The sequence below is a fragment of the Protopterus annectens genome, chromosome 2.part1, assembly GCF_019279795.1.
Source record: "Protopterus annectens isolate FY-2018-M chromosome 2.part1, PAN1.0, whole genome shotgun sequence".
Classification (NCBI taxonomy): domain Eukaryota; kingdom Metazoa; phylum Chordata; order Ceratodontiformes; family Protopteridae; genus Protopterus; species Protopterus annectens.
The window spans coordinates 744188645-744208117 of NC_056729.1; the positions used below are offsets into that span (position 1 = coordinate 744188645).

Consider the following 19473-nt stretch of genomic DNA (forward strand, 5'->3'; position numbering starts at 1 on the left):
TTATGGTGTATTTGTTTGTATATATGTACATACATGCTTATTTTTTGTGTTTGCCTTCTACCTTTTTGGAAACATTGGCATTTATCCAAAATTTAGCTTTCCAAGAGGGCAACTGGCATCTGGGGCAAGAAACACTGAGGAAAATGGCGTCGGCTGATGCCTTTATACCCGAAGACCAGCAGAGATGACGTCGGGTGAAGTGCGACACCAGCCGAGGCCAGACCCAGACTTTGGAATCAGGCCGACCGAAGGGCTGCCTGACGACAGGACAACCCATTTGTTATGACTGCAGATGCTATCCTGTTCGGACATCTACATTTATGGTAGGTACAAAACTGTACTTTTGAAGGGATATTTTAGAGCTACACAGCTAAGTCTCTTATGCATAACATAAACATACCACTACAATTTAAAGTGGAAAGGCATGAAGAAGTAGGGGGAAATTCAAGAAATGAGTGAGTAGAATTTTGATGCAGATACTTAATGAGAATAACAAGAGTCATACAGAATAGAGGGGTGGCACTGTGCTGTAGCAGATAGTGTTGTCATCTCTCAGCAAGAGGTTTCCTTGTTTGATTCTTGGCTTGGATGCTTTATGTGTGTAGTCTGCATGTTCTCCATGTGTTTGCATGGGTTTCCACTCATATTCCAAAGACATGCATTAAGTGGCATGGACAGTGTAAATTTAGCCATAGTTGTGGGTGTGTGGTGTGGAGGAACTACCAAGGCAGTGCTAGCCATGGCTCTAATGATTGTCACTGTTGAAGTGACACCCTGACCCCTTGGGCAAAAATGGGGAAAAGGGGTTGTGGATGGATGGATACAGAATATTATATTCATAAAGTAACAGAAAGTATACTAAGTACTAAGCCAATATTTATGTAATACAGTGTAATGTGTAAACACAACTGTAATTTTGTTCAAAATGTCTGTATTTTTTTGTGGAGCTTTTCACCGCAGGCTTCTGTTGAAAATTGGTTGCTCATCCAGTTGGACTTTCCCAGTCAACAAATGTCAGTAAATAAATAACTAATAGTATACACTCTACCATCCTTGACCTCTCTTACACAGATTCTGACAACCATGGATGAACAATTTCCTGTGGTTTTTCTTGCTAGTCTGGTTAATATGGGCATCCTGAGACAGATTAGCAACAGCCACATATACACGGGCAACCCTCTTCTTCTACCACCTAGGAACACAATATGTGAGAGATGCAATTACATGAAGAACCTAGAATCCTTGCTGCCTCAATCACAAGCCAGTATGTCTGGCACTGAGAAGGCTGTCTGCACAAGCACCAAAAACACTGCACCTCTAACACCACCCATGCCTGTACAGTGCATTCCTACATATGTGGAGGTTCTCAATAAAAACATACCTAAACAAAAGAACCCCCCCCGAGGCAAAAGCACACATGCACATCACAACCCAGCACACCAAACAACACAGATAGTACACATACCTGTGTCTTACAGCCTCTAAGGCCCAGCCACAAACCCAACATACTAGTCATAGGAGACTCTATCGTGAAACACACAGATGTATCCCTCACCAGGCTGGAGAAGGGGAAAGTCATGGTAAGTGGCTTGTCAGATGCTAGAATTTGCCATATCACTCACGCATTCAAGTCTCTCAACAACAGGTACTTTTATGACTCTGTCATAATCCATGTTGGTTTGAATGATTTGAGACATGCCTCTCTGGACTATATGAAGAGAGACATGATTGAGCTCACTGAATATGTGTCCCAGGTAGGTATGTCCCTAGCCTTAAGCAGCATCCTACCGTCACCCAGAATGATGCCTCAGTACAAACAGAAAATGATTGTCTTTAACAATTGGCTTAGTTGCTGGTGTCATTCCAAGGGGATCCAATACCTGACAGCCTGGGAGGACATGATTGACAAACCACAATGCTTTGCCAGAGATGGGCTTCAACTGTCTCCCCTCACCTTCAGGCCTCTGGAAAAGGCCGTTGCCTCCCCTATAGTGACTTTTTTAGGCAAAGTCATGAGGACAAAATTACCAATGTGAGAAATTCTTCAAAACAAAATTTAAAGGTCATGCTGCTAAATGCTAAGTCGTAACATGAAACTGCACTCATTGCAAGCATTCCTTGCCCTGGAAGATGCTGACATTTGTACAGTCACTGAAACCTGGTTCAAAGCTGCGGACAGCACCCCAGTCTTACCAGGTTACTTGTCATACCATACTTTCAGACCCCAAATGGAGAGCTACAAAGTCAAAGGAGGTGGAGTTTCAATATTTATCAAAGATGTACACACCTTCAGGCTGGTCAAACAGTATGACGCACAGGAGACACTCCAGGTGCAGTTAACTGTTGACAAAACACCTATTGAAATCATAGCTAGCTACAGACCCCAACCATGACTCAGGAGGCCCACTTCACCTGTCTGGACTTACTTGACTTCGTCAAGATTCAACCTTCTACCCTAATCCTGGGTGACTTTAACTACCTAACCATAGAGTGGAAGACCTACTCTAGCTCAAACACAAACTCCCAGAGATTCCTTGACTTTGTCAGTGCCAATGCATTGGATCAGCTGGTTGACACCCCCACAAGAGGTGAAAATATCCCGGACCTGGTAGTAACCAACATGAGTAGCCCCTGTAGCACCCCTACAGTGTCATCCTCCTTGATAAAATCTGACCATAAAGCAATCACTTTCAAAGTCATCATCTCCCCTGACCCCCCCCCTTGCCAAGGTTGAACAAAAAAAATTTTGTAAAGCTGACTACAACCTCCTGAGAGCAGGTATAAGCAGCTTCACAGCCACCATCCCTTCAGTTAGAACAAGCACTAATGTCCAAGCCTACCCCAAAAAACTATATGAGCACCTACATAGCTGTATGGACTCAGCAATACCTGACATGACCAAATCATCTTCCTGAAGGAAGAGTAAACCTGTCTAGTGGACAGCAGCAATAAACAGACTCTATAATAAAAGGGAATAATTGCTGTTCAGGACCAAGAAGGAGCAGGTGCCAAGTTGGAAGCAATCTCTCCTTTGTCTGAACAAGCAAATAAGTTCACTGGTGAAATCCTCTAAGGCAAACTTCGAGTTCAAATTGGCCACATCCACTATGGACAATCACAAGGCCTTTCTTCACATACATCCACAATCTCAAATGTAACTCCCAAATCTGCTCTGAATTGGTGGTCAAGAATACAACATACACGAATGCCACAGATATAGCCAACCTGATGGCAGACAAGTTCAGTGAAAACCTCCCCATCAGTAAACCAGGACATCCCCAGCACCTGCCCCCTCTCCTCATCACCAGGGAGCAGGTTATTAATGCCCTCTCAAAGTTAAAAAATACAGCCTCAGTGGGATCCGACAACATCTCTGTCTGTGTCCTACATGAACTCAGGCAAGAGGTCTCAGCACTACTAGGCACCCTATTCAACCAAAGCCTGTGCACTGGCTTCATCCCAGCAGAATGGAGGACAGCCACGGTCATCCTGCTAGCCATAGATGGAGTGTCCACCAACCCAGGCAATTATAGGCTCATCAGCCTAAATAGCCTGATCTGCAAGGCCATGGAATGCATTATCATGGACCTTATAAACAAGGACATCGGCAACCTCCAAATGCTTGATCCCATACAGTTTTGTTTTGTCAAAGGGAGATTGTGCCTGTTCAACTTGGTCACCTTCTTTGAAACAGTCACCAAAACCACGGATGAGGGGAAGACAGTGCACACCACCTAACTTGACTTAGCCAAAGCCTTCGGTACTATTCCCCACTCGGGCATAATAGGTAAACTCTCCCAGTTAGGTATCAACCCATATGTTACCACATGGGAAGCTAACTGGCTGACTGACAGAACCGACTCAGTCAAAATAGGGGAAGCCACCTTTAGTAGTAGACCTGTAACAAGCGGCATATGCCAAGGATTGGTCTTGGGGCCTCTGCAGTTTGGGATATACTTTTCTGAGGTGCAAGCCAAAACCAGTGGTCTGTGCCTGACCAAGTTTGCAAATGACTGCAAGTTGGATACTGTCATGAATTCCCCTAGTGATGTGAACATCCTCCAAGAGGGCCTTACCCAAACTAATGACTGGTGCCAGAAACATGGCCTCAAACTGAATGCCAAGAAATGCATCATTATCTGCTTTGGGGAAAATGGCATCCCCACTAATTATCACATTAATAACAATGTACTAAGCATGCAATCAGTCATGAGGGACTTGGGCACCCAGGTTGATAGCAACCTGACTTTTGACCACCATGTTGCCTCCATTGTACAGAAGGCTTTCTACATGGCCCACCTCATAAGTAAGGATATTTCATCCAGGAACAAGGAGGTCATAACATCCCTGTACTCATCCGTTATCAGACCCATTTTCAAGTACAGTGCTCCCTTCGGGATTTACCTTGCCAAGCACATGCAGCAGTTAGAAAGGCCACAGAGGTTTCTGACCAGGAAAATCCAGGGTCCAGATAAGCTAAAAGCCCTGTCCCTCTACTCAGTCTCATACAGACAGCTCAGAGGTGACCTGTGTCTGGCATACAAGGCTGTTTCAGACTCAACCATGATGGAGTTGCTGCATATACATAAGTCAAAGTCCACTCACGCAACCCACACACAAGGCCTCAACCTGGTCTGTGACATTAATAGAACTTGCTGGTGGGATAGATTTGTGTCCCAATGACTCCCCCATCTGTGGAATAGACTCCATGTCAAGCAGAGTACCTCACTAGCCCTCTTTAAGAGGAACCAGGACTACTGGATGGGAAACAAAACATATACCCCTGGGATCCCACCTGTGTCCCTGTTGGACAGGAAAAACAGGTGTTTACTTTGTGGGAATATGGGTGAAATTCTTGGCTAGGCTTTATAAGGGCCTCCAGGCCAATAGCCTAGTAGTATCCAATGAACTTATGAACCTAATAAATAAATAAATAGAGAGCTTCCAAGTCTAAGAATTATTGCCTAGATCTTCTTGGCATGGAAGAGCAAATGCCTCTGGTAGCCATCCCAGATTTGCAGTCCAGCAGAGATATGTCTGACTCCCTGTGACCTGCTCCTAAAAAAACAAACAGAAAGAGTCCAGAAAGCCTTCAAGTATATTTGCAAAGGCCCAGTGGCATATGTCATTTGTCTAGAAGCTGCTAGGAGGCCTAAGTTTGAGCCAAGACTCAAAAGACCTCCTTATAGTAAAGAGAACAGAGTCTTGGACCATTTGGGGAAGAAGGTATACACTTCTTTTGTGTTGGGATTTAGGGCTCATTGCCAAACACATATTATTAAATATTTGGGTGAGATCAACAAACAAAGGAAGAGTGTGATCTCAGACATTTCAAAGAAAGGGTATTTGCAAATTGATCCATGCTACTTTTAAAGTGGCTAAACATGCCAGTAAGCGTTGTGGCACATTTGATGTTTGTAGCAAAGCAGAAACATCTGGGAATGTGATAAAGTGGTATGGCTGCCTAAGGCTTCAGCTCATGCTAAGCATACCTCTCAACCTGGACACATCAAAAATCTGGACAAGGCCCATGAAAAATAGGTACAAATCTGTAGGCTTTTTAACATCTAATTCGCATACATAATTATGTGACTCCACCCACTGCAATGGAAATGTGAGATACCAACTTTCAAATGCAAACTGAAGAACAGACAACCAAAATATGGAACCAGAGTGCAGCTATTCCAATGTCCCATTACCTGGCTATTTCACCCCATTTACCATAAACACTAATGTGTGCATACTGCTTTACTTCTACAATGATTATTTGGATTTTATTTTTACATTTTACAGCACAACAATACACAAACACTAATAGACATCTGGCAAACAAAGCAATACTGTCTCACAATGAAAATAGACTTGGCATTAAAACTTCTCTGCCCTTGAAACTCACATTCATTGAAACTGCATTGAAACCCACACCACATCCAAAGAAAATGCATCTGGCCAGTGGTGGATAAAGATTACCTTTGGGCTGTTTTCAAATCATTAGCCCCTTGCACACAAAACAAGAAACATACATGTGTTCTTTTCTTTGATACACCTTCCTGACTTTATTAAATTATATTCATCTTCCTGACTTTATTAAATTATATCCCTTGTATAATACAGCACACTTGTTAGACAAAGCGCATTTTAAATTTATTGTTTGAACATTTTTCCAGTAGACTGTACTGTAGGCAATGAAACAAAATGCATGAACCAATGATGACAAAACTGCCCAATTCAGAACATTTCCATAATAAAAGTCTACTTCCACACCTACACTATAAGTAAAATGACAGTAGTGTAAGCCATATGCATCTTGCACAGCTTCTCGCACTTATTTTCAATTTCATTTTTTTTGGGGGGGGGGGACAAAAACCAGGGATACATTTTAAATATTCAAACACAGATCCCCTGAATCTGGATAAAGTAACCAACGATAAAAGTATAATATTCCAAAAAAGCCAACAACTCATTGGAATACACATGGCAAAACAACACTTTAATACAAAATAGTAAAAATATAAAACATGTGAGCGCTTTCACAGAGTCTTCTCTGCTTCCTCAGACATACTACAGTAACTGCCGCTCTTGTTTAAATAATGATACATCTAGGTCATATCCAATCAGTTAATAGCATCTTGATTGAATAACTAAAAGTTAAAGGCATACACTACACAAACACTATATAAACAATCAATCATATAAATAGTGAACTAAAAATATATGTAAAAAACTGTAAAAACATGCTCTATAAAATTAGATAGTGGTAAAACTGTAAAATATATGTACAAATATTAGAAGATGTGACCAAACATAATAATCAATGTTTCAAAGCCCTGTTCCTAAGAAAAGGTTTCAGTGAAACCTTACTATTTAGTCCAGGTGGTCTGTCAGCCTGAAGCCTAATTATCCATTCTTGTTCTGAGGCTTCGGTCTTGTTGTTCATGTTCCCACCTCTTTTATTATCTTATATGACATGTAACACTAGAAACTTGAAGGTGTGTGTGGCTCCCTCCTTTATAACATGCATCACTAACCCACTTTTTTATTGTTAATGTCCCTTACATGTTCTAGGACTCTATCTTTGAGTAGCCGATTAGTTTTGCCTACATAGTAGGCTGGGCATTTTGTACAGAAACCAAAGTATACAACATTCTTACCATAACAGTCTGTATAAAAGCATGTATCAATGCTGAACTTTCTAGTCGGGTGTGTATACTGCCCCCCTCCAAATATGAAGGGGTAGGCTGTACACCTTCTACATGGAAAGGTACCTAGCCTATCAGACCTTGCATAGTGGTCTCCATCTAACTTCTTATAGCACAACTGTCTTTTTAATGACATGTTGTTTTTGAAGGTAAACGATGGTGTAGCCCCTATAACACCTTCTAGTTCATCCACATTTAACAATATGTCCCAATTATTTTCAATTATATCACAGACTGTACTGATATTACTTGCAAATGTTAATGGAAAACATAATATATCATTCTCTGGATTCCTGGTTACTGTGGTACTGGCGGCATAGTTACTTTGGTTATCCTGGTTGGTTCTCGTCCTTTCATAATAGGGCTTGTACCTCTCTCTTCTCTCATTCCAACCCACTTTTATTTGTTTGTCTATATCTCTGACTTTATATCCCCTTTCAATAAATTCATGTTTTAACAGAGTAAGTGCCTGGGACAAACTATCATCATCATTATATAGCCTCATGCATCTAACTATCTGTCCTTTGATCACATTGGTTTTAGTGTAGTTAGGATGCATACTACTACTATGTAGAACATTATTCTTTCTAATGGGTTTCCTGTACATGGAGGTATGAACATAATTGAGTGTATCTCTTGTAACTTTTACATCTAGAAACTCTATTTCTCTATTTGAGTATGTGTATGTGAAATTCAAAAAGGGGGTAATGGTATTAATGAAATTTAGAAATTGCTGCAAATTATCTTCGTTATCATTCCACAACAGAAAAATATCATCAACAAAACGTTTGTACCATATAATAGACTTAGCAAAAACATAACCTGTCAAAATATTCTCAGTTTCCCATTGTACAAGTGCTAGGTTGGCGTAGCTATTGGCACAAACAGTGCCCATAGCTATAGGTCTCTCAAAAAATCTTTAGTGTCCAGTAAGACAGTAGTACATCCCTTAAGTATAGGATGCAGGTATTTAAACAGATTTGATCTTTCTGTACCTATGTAATAAGAGCTTCCTTATGTTTTACTTTACACTATTAAACATTGCAGACTGCTTTGTTATTATGTTTCCTCTGACAAGGCATACACTGAAATGTAACATTGGAGTGCTTGTCATGGCACACAGTAACAATGCTCACATGACAGTCTCTGATTCTCATATATAACTTTGAGGGAAAACAAAAAAAAAATTCATAAATGTGCAAGTAAAGATGTGGGGATGTTTTTCTGCTGTCAGCAAAGAAATTGGGGTAGTCAAAACTAATTTTTCAAGTGTTTATTTTTGTAAGAAAATTTGAATAATCAAAAGAACTTGTAATTATTTTATTACATGGTTACATTTTAATTTTAGATCTAATCTGAATATTTTCACACAGAATATGAATGTATGCTGACTGGTAAACACATACACACACACACACACACACACACACACACACACACACACACACACACACACACACACACACGCGTTCGCTGCAGAGTTAGTTTCCTTACTTGAGTTCCCTTCTGAAAGTTAAATTCATTCTGCTTCACTTACGTGGAGGAGTTTTCATTCCACTGCAGAGTTCCTTTCTGAAAGATAAATTCTGTTGCCGTTCCCACTCGCATTTGTGCTGTATAGTCCGATTCCCTTCTGACAGTTAAATTCCGCAGCAAAAAGTTTCCATTAGTCCTAGGGCTAACAGCAACCGTTTGTTGCCATTCCCACTCGCATTTGAGCAGCCAGGCCAGCCAGAAATGCGTGAGCTCAATTCCAACAGGTTGGTAGCCCTGAGGGAGCTGAGGTCATCGCGCATGTGATGGTGTCAGCTCTAACAGTGTGAAAATTAAAAAAACAAAAGAAAAAAAATCAGAAATGAAAGAGTGCCACTCGGGAATCATGGCACCCCTTCATTTGAACCCCAAAACTTCAGTAAAATCCAAGTAATTCAGCACGGTTGGGAGATATGATGCTAAGTAGTAATGTGAGGGGCTAGTTGTTAGATGCAAAGCAAATCTCTGAATTCTGCTGGGAAAATTATCAGCCTTTATGCATTGCACATCAAACTGTGATCCTTTTACAGGAGACAAACAGCAGACCAGCTCAGAAAGAAAATGGCATTTGAGAAAAAAAAAACACTCCTGCAGAGATTTTTTTTTATTTTTATTTATTTATTTAACATTTGTTTACAGGGGATGTCCAGTTGGGCCCAGTGGCCCCTTTTCAGCGGCGGTTCAGGGAGGAAAAGCTCTTTTACAAGAAAAAAAAGAAACACATTATAAACAATACAATACCAGAAAACACATTACAAACAATACAATAAAAGAAAAAGATAACCATCGAGAATACATAACTTTGGTAAATATAGGTAGTAAAGAAACTAGCAATTAATTGACTAAAAAATGTCTAACTAAAATATATAATTAAAAAGCATCTCATTAAAAATATCTAACTAAAAATAACTAACAAACTGACAAATATGCTAGCATGAAATAGCTTGTGCCATCATAGAGAAATGGATGATCAGTAGGTAAATATCATGGCACTGTTGCTATGTTAGTGTTACTTGTTATAAACAGTGATAGCTAAGGCAGTATTGAGATGAAGTACAAGAAGGAGGGAATAAGATGCGCTATAAGAGGCTTGAGATAGATAGGGATAAAGTGGAGTAGTGAGCTTGAGGCAGTTAGAGAGGAATTGGAATATAGTGAGAGAAGGGATAGATTGGGAGTTAGAATATAGTAAGGGGAGAGATGTTATGGATGTAAGAACAGGAAGGACAGAAGGATCAGCCAGTGTTAGAGCAGGAACAAAGCCAGTTGTAGGTGTTCCTTAAGCAGTAGTTTAAATGTGGATGTGTTGCTAGTGTTTAGTATTGTTTGAGGTATGGAACTGCAGGACTTGGATATTTGGTGGGAAAATAGAGAGTTACCATAATAATTATTAGGTTTACTTACTTTAAGTAGTAGTTTGTTGGAAATTGGTAAGCCATGATATGTGCTTGGAGTTAGAACAGATCTTTCTATGGGAGCTAGGTTGTTTAGGATATTGAGGAATTTGTCATTGAAAGTTTAACAGCTGAGTGAAGGTGCAGGTGTTTTAAAGGGGACCAGTCTCACTGTTGTAGAAGGGATTTGAAGACTTCAGGGGAGAAATGTCTTTTGTTGCAGACAAGTTTGTAAGTGATATTTTCAGTAGGATAAATGTGGTACTGAAAAAGGTAAGTGGGTAAGTGATCATTTAGGCTGTCAGGGAGACAGCCAGATTGGTAAAAGAGGAAGGGTTTGTTTCTGAGCGTACAGTGTAGGATGTATTCTTTGATATACTTGCCAAGTCTGGTAGGGGATAGTATAATTTGACAGAAAACTTGGAAATTAATAAAACTGGAGGGATTATCTCATGTTTGTCAAATCTGGTAGGGGATTGTATAATTTGACAGAAACCATGGAGGTTACTAAAATTGGAGAGGTTATCTGCTGTGCAGGTGGACCAATCCATGTTGAAATCTCCCATTATTATTGTTTCTTGACTAAAAGTTGAGGCACACAAACAAAGGAGGTCTTCAATAATGGCCGGGTTGTTACCTGGGGGTATGTAGAAAGCTATATATACAGAATGATAAGGGTAGAGGCAGCCAACAGCAAAGGGAAATAGGTAATTCTGCTTTTCTCCAAAGAAAGTAGTGATCAGTATTGACTATGCTCCCAACCATTTTCCATTTATCCCCTTCCTGCCTTCCCCATTTCCACCTATAAGAGGTACGGGATTTCAAATTAAGGTGGATGTGGTATGCCCTGACATTTGACAAGTGGGTGAGGGAGATTTCAGATGGATACAGGCTGATGTTTCTCCCTTCACATGAATGCTTCCTGTTGCTCAGAGCACTACCCCATCTAGCATTTATTCATTAATGTGGACCAATTTAGTTTGTGTGGAACAGGTGAAAACGTTTCTCTGAGGAAGCAAGGATAAAAATTAAGAGCTGGGAATCAAATTTTTATCCCTCCTTCCCATTTTATTCCCAGTTTTTCTTTATCATAAGGGTGAAAAAATTCAAGATGTTGACTCTTCAGTATTATTACCCCCAATAATCCCAAGAGACACTTTTGCTCACTTTAGACTTATAGGGATGCATACCTACACATTTTTTATTTACAAAGATCTTGAACAGCATCAAAAATTCAAAATGGGTCATGGAGCAGAACCACTTCTGTTTACTTCTCTAAACTTTGATCTTTCACTTGTCTTCAGGATGTTAATGAAATGTAGCCCCACTATTCATATATTTGAAGACACAGAGTGTGTACATCTACCCTTACCCGGAAACTGCCCAATCCTGTCACCACAAGCAGGAGTTCAAAGATCACTAAAGCACTGCTCAACTGACGTCAGCTTTTCCCCTGAATGCAGCCTTGTATGATGTTATGAGATAGTGACATGTATGCCAGGGAGAGTAGGGCAGTAGAGCATGTGTACATGTACCAGCATAGCTAGCTGGAGTTTTGAAAATAATTTTGTTATTTGACTATCACACTGATTTGTACAGATGTTTGAGTTAAAAATATGTTCGTAAAGTTACTTGTGTTAAAAATGCATCAACAGTCCTACTGGACAGAAAGAATGTACGCATGTATATTAGGTCATATTGTTGTAGCTAATCAAATGCGTTTGTTTATCAGAGGACCTTGGAAGGGTGGAAAGTTTGAAATTGTGTTATAGCATTCAGATGCTGCCACGGATTTTAGCAAAGCTCTGTGTGTGTATTGTACCAGATTCAGGTGACCAGAGGTGATGTCATCCTCTAACCAGCATCTGGTTTCATTGAAACCCTTGCAGCAGCACTTTAGAATGTGACAGGAAAGATTTCTCACAGGATGTATATCTCACACATCCACACAGACAGAGACAGACATCATCTGGTGGTAAAACACTCAGCACACATCAGGTTGCTTTGGTTTAGTAAGTAATCAGGGAACAGTAATTATTCAGTCTGGGACATTTAGTGAGAATAGTTTAGTATTGTTTTCTGCATCTGTGAGAAACTATCCAGCTATATTATTTTTATATCTCTGTGGGCGAAACTCTGTTTGTTGTATTCAGTATTCTCCTGTTTTCTGTTTTATTTATAATTAAATATTTTAATACCTTTCATTGCGAGTGGTCCTTTAGAGAATGATTTTAACATCTTAAGAGTACTTGTGCTTGTTTTAGTGACACTGTGGCCACCCTTGAAAGCCTGGCTGCTTTGGACATGCCCTACCATCTGTATTAGTATTAATTTTACACAGTATATTTAGGTATCCTTTGTATGAGCCTTAGGGTAGCTGAGTGGTGGCAGCATGATTATCTCAGAGTCTGGCAAAAAGGAGCATAGCTAGAAAATCTGTGCCAGCTTTTCCCAGGTATGTGTGTGTGTGTGTGTGTGTGTGTGTGTGTGTGTGTGTGTGTGTGTGTGTGTGAAACTCAAATATCCGAGAGTGTGTGTGTGTCAGCTACTGGTAACAGGGACACAGAACTCCAAAGTGCTCAGTGTGGAGTTTTGTGTGGGCCTGGAGAGAAAGAAGTCCAGCCCCAGGTCTGGAGCGTGCTGCCTGTTTGTTCTTAAGGGAAATTGTACGTGTTGCAGGGAGCTGCATCTGGAAATACTGTGAGAATCCATCTCTGGTCTTAGTGACCATCCCTTACTGGAGTGAGTTGTGAGGATTGAGTCTTTTTGATTGATGGCCCTGAGTAGGGACCCATCACACTTTGATTCAGAGAAATCAAATATTTTACTGGGAGGTCCATTACAGCTGTACCTTCCCAAAGACAGAGCATGCCAAGTGAAAATTATTTTGCCAATCTAACACAAAAGTTCCAAGTGTCAGCAAGAGGGTTACTTAGGGTATTGGAGCATATGTATACACCCTGATGGTCCCCTTAACCAGATTTCAAATAAAAAAAATTCAGTGGTACCTCAGCAACCTTGTATACCAGGTGATTCTTCTTGTCTTCCATCAGTAAAGTGTTCTCTTGCTGAATACAAAAGATGGAACATAACCAGGGCAGGTACGTGGAGATAAAGACCACAGACAAATCAGACTTTACCGAGGGTGAAAATGCATTTAGCACAGCTCAAATATACAAGTATATCAATCTGAAAGAAATGGTGGCTTTGAAGTTAGTTATAAGAGTTATAAGCAACTTCAAATCAGTGCATAAGCTAAGCATTCTAAGAGTTGTTAAAATATATCAGGAATATGTAAACAAGAAAGGGGAAGCTGTCTTGGCTGTGCATACTGGCAGGGTTGTTTGGGATCTGGTTTCTCAACTGGGATGGCACTTCCAGGATTCTCACATCCCCTAATCCTGCAATATAGTGTCAAGTACATTAAGCAGGACCACATTCAGCAGCATTGAATGGAAAATGGACCTAAAAGTTTTTCAGTTTTCCTTTTATCTTATAGAAATGGTGCCTCCCATGGATGGACCTCAGTGCAACAAAAGATAATTCCCAGTGGTATATATTCTCTTCAAAGATATTATGCAGAAAAGTATGTGTGGTGAATGCTGTTGGCATGACCTAGGAAGCATCCTGCTATATGTCTGCCATCCACACCTTTTATCCCCCAGGTGCTGCGGAAGACAAAAATCGACAAAGCAAAAGTCCTTCTGGTAGCTCCCTATGGCTGAGGCAGTTGCAGTTTTCTTAAGTAACACAGTTGTTAAGGTAGGGTCATCATCTCTTCCTACAATAATGCATGTGCCAATGGAAGGGTTCTAGTAAACCCTAACCTAAAGTTCAGAAGAGTGGTGGCCTGAATCCTGTTTGCCTGCTACCTTTCATTGACTAGCTCAAAAGTGAAGTGATAGGCCTCCTTCAGGAGGCCACAGCACGTAGCACAAAGAAGTCTTGTTTGAGTAAATGGAAAATGTTTTTCTTTCAGTGCTTCTCAATTGGTTAATTCCCACTGAGACCAAGAAGTCCATAGGCCTATAATTATTATTTTAGGAGGCCTTTCTAATGTCTTTGTCAAGGTTTACCTGACAGCCACTGCTACCTGTCTTCCCATGGATCATCCCTCATCCTCATTGTCTGTGGTTATGCAGCTGCCCAGAGGAGTATAGTACATGAAAATGCCTAGGAATCCTGACCTTTCCCAGTGGGAACTAAACTTAGTGATTTAAAAGTTAACCCAATCCTCTCTGTAGTTCTCAATATTTTGTACAGGAAAATCTTACTGGTGTACTGGTGGTTACAGGTTCAGATGCAAGAATATGTGAGCTACTAGCCCTCATGAAAAGAGCCTTAAACAGATTTCTATAGGGACAGGACAGATTGAGTCTTTAGACAAAGTCTGCTGTTACTTGTTTTCTATCCAAACCTTCAGAGTACAGGGGAAGGGAGGCTGCATTTGTTTTTTGTGCATAGGTATCTCAGTTTTCAGTGGTTGAACTAAACAAGTGAGACAAACAAGCCAGATATTTTTCTATCCTTTATGATCAACAAAGCGAGCAGACCAAGTACTAGGTAAACCTTGTCTAAATGGTTGTTTTGGATCTCTTTTGCTATGCTAATAAGCGAAAGCCCTTGTAAGCTCCGTAAGTACATTCCACCAGGTTTGCAGATATGTGTAGTTGAAACATGCACTGTTATTCATACATTTTCTGAGCAATGTAAACAGGGTGTGCAGTCTAGAAGTAGGGCTGGGCTTGCCACTGCAGTTTTCAGGGCCTGCTATAAATGGTATACAGTCAAGTTACTGAATCCTGTTTTGACAAATGTAAAAAAAGATCAAAGAATGTTTGCCAAAACTACTTTCACTGATGATGGAGTTTTCATCTTTCTCCACTGATGTACAACCACAGAGTTGGTATATTTGGTTTGTTTGCTATGTCCCCCCACATGGTGATATGGGGGGGGTTGCCCCTTTACAAGAAAATGTCTTCAGTGGTTCACTGAAAGTGTTTTTGGGACTGTTTTTTGTTTTTTTATGTTCGTATTTGGTGACTCATCATGCTTCTTTATAATTATCTCCCCATGGGCCAACATTTACCTGAAGCTGGAGGCATATCATTTAGAAATGGGAGGAAGAGAAAGAAAGGAATAACAATAGTGTTTAAAATGAGACTGAGAAGAGAGCAGACTTGAAAGACAGATACTTCGCAAGGAGAAATAGAAGGGAAAATTGGGGGATCTAGCATATATGTGTTCCAAAGACAAAATGGGTTTTGTTTAATGACTATTTTTATTTTCAGTGTTAGAATAAATAAAAATGAATCTAGTGGTGAAGGTAATGGAGGATTTGAATGTGATCTTACATCTATGACTGGACATACTATTTAGGAGAAAAGAGTTCCAATGAAAGAAACAAGCAAATGGAATTGAGGGAGGGGATGGAGAAATGAAAATTGTTTGATATTTGGACTCTTGAGAAAGACAATGGAAAATGAATTTAATTTCTGTATGGCTATAGTAAGACAACTGGGTAGACGGGTCTTTAATAATGATGCATTCCTGCAGATGGATAGAGAAGTGTAAGGCATAGATATATAAAAGAGAGTATTTGTAGCACTTCCCAGTGGTTGGAGAATTCAAAGCAGAAGTGATAAACAGAAGGGATAAAGGCAGGTAGAGGAATGCTATTGAGTTGAAATGCTGATCAAGGATGAGAAAGGATGCAAGGAATATTCTGTTGAGGCAGGTACTGGGAGAGAATGACAATGATGGTAAATGAGATAGGGTTAGTGTGACAGTATAAAGGTGGCAGTGAGGAAGTCATTGTTGCAGGATAAAGAGAGGGAGTACAGAGGACTTACTAGCAGGTAAGTAGGGGGGTCTGTTGGTAAAACAGAAAAATGTCTGCCTGATAGCTCCAAGGTCCAGAGTTCAATTCTGATTTTGGATTACTCTCTGTTTGGCATATGTATGTTTTCCTTTTTGTTATCTTTAGTATTTTCTCAATGTTGTGGTTTCCTCTCACCTCCTAAAAACATGCTAATTGGATATTAGAAATTTCCATGAATCTATATGTTGCATTTCTTCTTGCCTTTGTGGACTGGGTAATGGGTAAATAGAGTCTATGGATCAGTCCACTTAAATATCAAATGAATTAGAAATAAAAAGAAGATGGAAAAATGCTAATGGCTATTCAAAGAAGCAGGAGACTCTAGTAAGGTAGTTAGGGGAAACTAAAAGAAGAATGTCAGATAATTAGATCATATCCAAAAGGAGAAGAAATGAGAGCTGGGCGAATATTTGGTTTGAAGACAAAATCAAAGAAAGTAACACTATCATTTGTAAGGTAAGGAACGACCAGTGTGTGGCTGTGGAATGGGATGCAAGATTAGAGAAAAATACAGAGTTTCCTGAGATAGTTTATTCTACTAAATTAAGGGGCTGAAAAGTTTTTTTTTTGGCAATGGAATTGTTTAGGATTGAGAGGGGAAACCTAGTCTCAGTGTTAATTCCAGAGGAAGTGAAATGAGCAGTTCAGATTCTGAAACAGAAGTTAGCAGGGGTGGACTGGTATCATGTACACAGCTATGAAGTAGTTAACCAGTTTACAAAAAAAAAAAAAAAAAAAAAAGTTGTGTGACATTTATAGTAAGTATGCAGGAAAGTATGAATATTGAAGCCCAGGGCAACTGTCCTCCCAAAGATGTCAAGAGTAAGTAATGGCCTGAGTGATTTTCAGAGGTGTCTCTTTTGGATAAAGCATTTACCAAAAGACTAGTTAAGGAATTAGCAGGTTTAGTGGATTAGATACAGGAAGAATTTGTAAATGAGAGGCATTCTATGGATAATCAGTGGCAAGCATGTAACTTTAGATAGGGTAAAGAAGGTAGGGCTCAAAGGTGGTTCTTTTTGATGTCAAACTGGTCTTCAGTGGATGTTGAGGGAAACTGGAGTGAGGAAGAGGTCTGAAGATGGTCAATACCATGAACTCTGTACCCTGAATTCACATGGAACAGTGGATTTTAATGAGAGGGATAGAGCAGGAGTGCCCAGCAGTTCATAGGGTATTCCTTTTGGACACAGAGGTATAGATGTACTGGAATTATTTCCTTCAACAACAATGCCATGATTTCCCCTTATATACATGACTAAGGTTCCTTTTTTATCTCTATGTCTTATATAAACTATATGAGGTAGTATGTGTATCTTATTCAAGGCACCCTTTGTTTCATGCTTCTCTTAGTGACATAACATTAATACACATTTCTTTCATAAAATACACTAGATCATGTAAAACTCTGCTTTTTGTGGGCCTTGTCCTTTTTGCCATGTCCATATTGATCTTGCATATGCCTTTTCTTCATTTGCTACTAATTTGTTTGCACTTTTCTTACCGGCATAATTTTCTAAAATGCTCTGTGCCATCCTGATGGCAAAGTCCATGATGTGTCTTTCTCTGCTCCCTAAATATTCAAATGCTTACTGATTAAACACTTGGCCTGGTACTATGAATACTGGCTCCCCTCTATGAGAGCTGCAGACTATCATACCAGTGTAGGCTTGTGTCCCCCCAAGTGGAACCCTAATCCCTATTGAAGCCAGACTCTGAGTGCTGCTGAAATTGTTCAACAGTATGTTGAAACTTATGGTGCACTGTACCCTGTCCTTATAAAAGTAGCAGTTCTGACAATGTTGTCACACTTATTGCTCTACAACTCCTCCACAGTTTTAGACTGTTGTACTTCTGCTTTCTCTCTCACACAGCCAGGTCATTTGCCCAAAACTGGAGAGTAAGATCCCACTTCCTTCTGTGTATATTATCCTGTGTTATAAAGACTCGTTGCATTTCCTTTCCATCCAGTTCAACAGGCAGGTCTTCTTTGCTTTAGGCCTCCATCATGGTTCTGCCCTCCAAAGAATTTAGTAGCTTTTTCATTCATTATTTCTGCTGATTCTTATTGTATCCTAGTCAAAGAGGTTGGAGCATCATTTTTTTATTGGCTTTCTGGCTTCTGGGGTAAGGACACTGACAAACAGGTATAGTTGAATCGGTTGAGGACAGTGTATGTCGTTTTGCTAGTTTGATTGCTGGAGACATCATCATCAAGGGCAAGATGAATACCAAAATATTTATTCACAACCCCAGCTTAAAGAAATACTTTCTAATGTTCTGGTTGAAAAGCATGTGTTCAGTTTGATTTTTCATAGACTTCTTACCTTTTTAATGTTTATATATACCACTTATCCCGCAGTATTTTATGCACCCACATCATGTCCCCTCTTCCTCACCTCTTCTCCTATTTGAAACTGTTCAGTTCTTGCTGTTTTTCTTCATGCCTTTTTACTCATTGCCTATTATGTTCTATCCATAGAATCATATTCTGCTTAGCACCTGTAATTGTTTGTACCTTTCTTCAAAATCACCTGTCACCCCCAAAATGCATTTCCATTTGTTTTAGTTAAATGGTTGATTATACCAGTTATTACCTATATTGTACATTCACCACAGTTCTAATATATGTTATGGTTACCCATTTGCAGTGAACAGATACACTTACGTAATTCTTGTTACCATTATACTCTTTGCAGATTGTGGATAAAACCTATTAAATTTTTTTATAAGTAAGTTTCCCTTAGTTTTTGAGCTGTTTAAGAAGTAGTTATAAAAAGTTCAGCTTATAGTACATGGTTTCTTTGTTGAAAGAGTACATCTTTCTGAGCAGTACAACCGAAATAAGACTAATTATTTTTCACCACATGTATTGCGTTCATACCTCTCAACTGTCCAGATTTTTGCCTCATATTTCTGGACTATTCATCATAAAATTTATGGTTTTCTGGTAAATCACTGAGGATTGAAGTCACTAAAAATGAAATACATTTGTTTTTCAGACTATCCTTCAGGAAATGCACGCTAACACAAATCTTGTTATTCTAGGCAACATTCTATGTGTATAAGAACAATATTGAAAATCTGTCTGTATTTTGGGCCTTTGCCCCCCCCCCCCCATTATTTTTTGGCTTTTTCCAGATTTCTTGTCCTAAGAGGTTGAGAGTTATGACTGTGTTAATACAAAAGGCAGACAGGTCTTTTGATGAGTACACTGAGAAGGCTGTAGGAAGGTTCCAGGAGATGTCAGCCTAAAAGAGGCCTTAAAATATACAGGTTAGTAGTTGTTATTACAGTGTCACTGACAGCAGTAATTGAAGAAATTTTCCTCACTCTGAAGCCAAATTAAGTCAGCTGAACAACTGTAGCCATTACTGTAATAAAAATCCCATTAGACTGATAATTGTATGCTATAGCAGTTTCCACGACTACTGCCACACTGTTTCTAAAGACATCAATAAACAGG

The 19473-nt window shown here is 39.7% G+C and overlaps 1 protein-coding gene across 1 annotated transcript in view; it reads left to right on the plus strand.

Annotated features, from left to right (window-relative positions):
* The window catches only part of FHDC1 (FH2 domain containing 1), a 1772510-nt gene that overhangs the window by 1062870 nt on the left and 690167 nt on the right, over nt 1-19473 (plus strand). The window lies entirely within an intron of this gene.